Source organism: Coregonus clupeaformis, chromosome 37 (genome assembly GCF_020615455.1).
Source record: "Coregonus clupeaformis isolate EN_2021a chromosome 37, ASM2061545v1, whole genome shotgun sequence".
Taxonomy (NCBI): domain Eukaryota; kingdom Metazoa; phylum Chordata; class Actinopteri; order Salmoniformes; family Salmonidae; genus Coregonus; species Coregonus clupeaformis.
The window spans coordinates 7,370,516-7,375,530 of record NC_059228.1 but is presented as its reverse complement, the minus strand read 5'-3'; positions in this window follow the sequence as shown (position 1 = coordinate 7,375,530).

Genomic DNA, 5,015 nt, shown 5'->3' with positions numbered 1-5,015 from the left:
GTACCTGTGGATGTATTTCAAGGCCTACCTTCAAACTCAGTGCCTCTTTGCTTGACATCATGGGAAAATGAAAAGAAATCAGCTAAGACCTCAGAAAAAAATGTGTAGACCTCCACAAGTCTGGTTCATCCTTGGGAGCAATTTCCAAATGCCTGAAGGTACCACGTTCATCTGTACAAACAATAGTATGCAAGTATAAACACCATGGGACCACACAGCCGTCATACCGCTCAGGAAGGAGACGCATTCTGTCTCCTAGAGATGAATGTACTTTGGTGCGAAAAGTGCAAATCAATCCCAGAACAACAGCAAAGGACCTTGTGAAGATGCTGGAGGAAACAGGTACAAAATTATCTATATCCACAGTAAAACGAGTCCTATATCGACATAACCTGAAAGGCCGCTCAGCAAGGAAGAAGCCACTGCTCCAAAACCACCATAAAAAAGCCAGACTACGGTTTGCAACTGCACATGGGGACAAAGATCGTACTTTTTGGAGAAATGTCCTCTGGTCTGATGAAACAAAAATAGAACTGTTTGGCCATAATGACCATCGTTATGTTTGGAGGAAAAAGGGGAAGGCTGGCAAGCCGAAGAACACCATCCCAACCGTGAAGCACCGGGGTGGCAGCATCATGCTGTGGGCGTGCTTTGCTGCAGGAGGGACTGGTGCACTTCACAAAATAGATGGCATCATGAGGAAGGAAAATTATGTGGATATATTGAAGCAACATCTCAAGACATCAGTCAGGAAGTTAAAGCTTGATCGCAAATGGGTCTTCCAAATGGACAATGACCCCAAGCATACTTCCAAAGTTGTGGCAAAATGGCTTAAGGCCAACAAAGTCAAGGTATTGCAGTGGCCATCACAAAGCATTGACCTCAATCCTATAGAAAATGTGTGGGCAGAACTGAAAAAGCGTGTGCGAGCAAGGAGGCATACAAACCTGACTCAGTTACACCAGCTCTGTCAGGAGGAATGGGCCAAAATTCTCCCAACTTTATTGTGGGAAGCTTGTGGAATGCTACCTGAAACGTTTGACCCAAGTTAAACAATTTAAAGGCAATGCTACCAAATACTAACTGAGTGTATGTAAACTTCTGACCACTGGGAATGTGATGAAAGAAATAAAAGCTGAAATAAATCATTCTCTCTACTATTATTCTGACATTTCACATTCTTAAAATAAAGTGGTGATCCTAACTGACCTAAGACAGGGAATGTTTACTAGGATTAAATGTCAGGAATTGTGAAAAACTGAGTTGAAATGTATTTGGCTAAGGTGTATGTAAACTTCCGACTTCAACTGTAGGTGAGTAGCTGTCTGTAGGGCCGGACTGGCCTTGCTCGTCCCGCTGTGCTTGTACATTTGGTCGGTGTGATGGCTCGGCTGTTGTTTAGAACAGATTAATAGATAACTTGTTTGCTAGATGAATTTGGAGTAATGCATTGACTGGGCTGATGTTCTGGACTCCAACAACAACACACTGATACAATCAGCAGTGCAAACACATAGGTTGTAAAAAAGGCTTTTTGGGCAAAAATAATAATTATCTGCCTTTGCATTGTGTTTAGTTTGCAAAATGTCAAACTTCTCTCCATAAAGAGCTCGACTTAGACCTTGATTTTGGCTCCTACACATGTTAATTAAGAAATGCTAGCGGCCTACAGGCTCTCGCCAATTTATGAATGAAACAGTTAACTCCAGGAGATAGTTGTTTTTCTCCTAATCTGAGCCAAGACGTAACTTCATATGCAGACGTCCCCCATCTATGGATTTCACATAACTGGGCAGAGGTGCAGCCATGGGTGAGCCCACTGGGGAGCCAGGCCCAGCCAATCAGAATTATTTTCCTCCCACAAATGGCTTTATTACAGACAGAAATACTCCTCCATGTTGTATTTATATTTTTATTCAGTGTACTTAATGGCAAATAAACCTGGTAAATATCTTGCAGCTCTCACTAAATGAATACATGCTAAACCAGTTATAATTTAAGAAGATAAAGATAAAAGAGCAGTAATTAGAAACAACGCAATTAATGACAATTTTAAAAGCTTCTATGAAAATGTATATAAATTAGAATTAAACAACACTTAGTTGTCCTATAGCCTTCTTAGATTCCATAACTCTGAAGCAATTATCAGCAGACAAAAAAATAATCACTAAAAACAGAGATCAACCAAGAACAAATGTTAGATACTGTTAAAACATTCACACTGAGAAAATCACCAGGAATGGATGGCCAACCAAATAATTATATTCAACATTTTGGCACAAAGTAGCCCCCCTATTTACACAAATGACAACACACATGTCACTCAAATCAGTACTTCCTAGTTCCATGTATCAAACAGTTAATTCAGTTATATTAAAACCAGGAAAATCTGGAGAGTCCCCTGCCGATTATAGACACATAGGTTTAATAAATTGTGACAATAAAATAAAAACAAAACATATAAGAAATAGAATGGCAAAAGTCTTAACAGACATGATACATATCAATCAAACAGGGTTTATACAAAATATACACAAACAAATACAAGAACATGTTTCAGTTTAATACAATACACAAAACAAGAAGATAAAGATGTATCAATAATGACTGTTGATGCTGAAAAGGCTTTCGACCATCTTGAATGGCCTTTTCTATTCAAAACCTTGGAAGCTTTCAACTTTCCAGCTAAAATATTACATTTAATAAAATAATTGCATAAATGTTCTAAAGCAAACATATACACAAATAATACATTTTCTGATGAAATTGCTTTAGAAAGGGGCACAAGACATGGATGTCCCCTCTCCCCCCTTCTGTTCGCACTGGCAATTGAACCACTTGCAGAAATATTTTTTATTTTTTAATGTCATTTTATTTCACCTTTATTTAACCAGGTAAGCCAGTTGAGAACAAGTTCTAATTTACAACTGCGACCTGGCCAAGATAAAGCAAAGCAGTGCGATAAAAACAACAACACAGAGTTACATATGGGGTAAAACAAAACATAAAGTCAAAAATACAACAGAAAATATATATACAGTGTGTTCAAATGTAGCAAGTTATGGAGGTAAGGCAATAAATAGGCCATAGTGCAAAATAATTACAATTAGTATTAACACTGGAATGATAGATGTGCAAGAGATGATGTGCAAATAGAGATACTGGGGTGCAAATGAGCAAAATAAATAACAATATGGGGATGAGGTAGTTGGGTGGGCTAATTTCAGATGGGCTGTGTACAGGTGCAGTGATCGGTAAGGCGTTCTGACAACTGATGCTTAAAGTTAGTGAGGGAGATAAGAGTCTCCAGCTTCAGAGATTTTTGCAATTCGTTCCAGTCATTGGCAGCAGAGAACTGGAAGGAATGGCGGCCAAAGGAGGTGTTGGCTTTGGGGATGACCAGTGAGATATACCTGCTGGAGCGCATACTAAGGGTGGGTGTTGCTATGGTGACCAATGAGCTAAGATAAGGCTGGGATTTGCCTAGCAGTGATTTATAGATGGCCTGGAGCTAGTGGGTTTGGCGACGAATATGTTGTGAGGGCCAGCAAACGAGAACGTACAGGTCACAATGGTGGGTAGTATATGGGGCTTTGGTGACAAAACGGATGGCACTGTGATAGACTACAGCCAATTTGCTGAGTAGAGTGTTGGATGCTATTTTAAAAAATGACATCGCCGAAGTCAAGGATCGGTAGGATAGTCAGTTTTACGAGGGCATGTTTGGCAGCATGAGCGAAGGAGGCTTTGTTGCGAAATAGGAAGCCGATTCTAGATTTCACTTTGGATTGGAGATGCTTAATGTGAGTCTGGAAGGAGAGTTTACAATTAATTAATTAATTAGACAGGATCCAAATGTAACAGGTATCAGTATTGGTAAATATCAATTTAACTATATAAACTTATTTGCTGATGTTCTCCTGATATACCTGACCAATATTGAAAACTCAATGCTCCCTTCGCTAAAAATATTTTCTGAATACACAAAAATCTCAGGATGTAAAATTAAGGTGGAAAGAAATTAAACAATGACAATAGGAATCCTTTAAGTGGACCACAACAAATATGAAATACTTAGGATGCATAATAAGTGACAACAAACAACAATATGAAGCAGATCTAATTAAATGGAATAATCTTCCCATAAATCTTACATGTAGAATAAACCTCTTTAGAATGGCATGACTGCCAAAGTTTTTGTATTTATTTTCGGTAACACCGAAGACATTCTTTAAAAAAGTATAAAGTAGACTTTATATGGGCAAATAAAATTCATAGAATAAAAAGGAAAGTTTTACATCTTCCTAAATCTGGTTTTAACCTTCCAGGAATTGTATCAACTCGCTACCTAAGGCTTTTACTTGCAACATATATTTAAATGCACTAAAGAGGAACAATGGGTACATATTTAAGCTGTGCATGCTCATCCCCTGAATCTTTTTACGTGTCTATTTTCAAAGGATAAAGCTAAGAACATGAACAAATTCATAGTTAAGAACACTATAACAATTTGGAAGAAAATGAAACGTATTCTACAAGAACCAATATCACTCCATAAAAACACAACCTTATGGAATAATATTTTCAGAATTCACAGAAAAATTGGTCCACATGGAAAACATAAATAGAAAGGCATAGAAACCGTACATTACTTGGTAACAGGAAGTACTTTTATTTCCATGACAGAATTAAAAAGTAATTTTGGACTAACTGTAGATAGTTTCAAATACATGCAACTTAAAAGTTACATATCACGAAATTTCGATTTGAAATATTTTGGACATCAGAGCAACCTTGAGGGAATCTTATTTAAGTCAGAAAAGGATGTTCATATGATAGGGAAGATATTCGAAACCTTGCAGAGAGCCTATCCAACTGACAATCTCTTAGAAAAAATTAACATAATGGCAAAATCTAAATATTTATTATTGAAATAGCATGGGCAACCGAGAAAAACAAATTGGTACAATTTAAGGCCAATTGGCAAACAATAATGTAGGTACTAGGGATGGAGG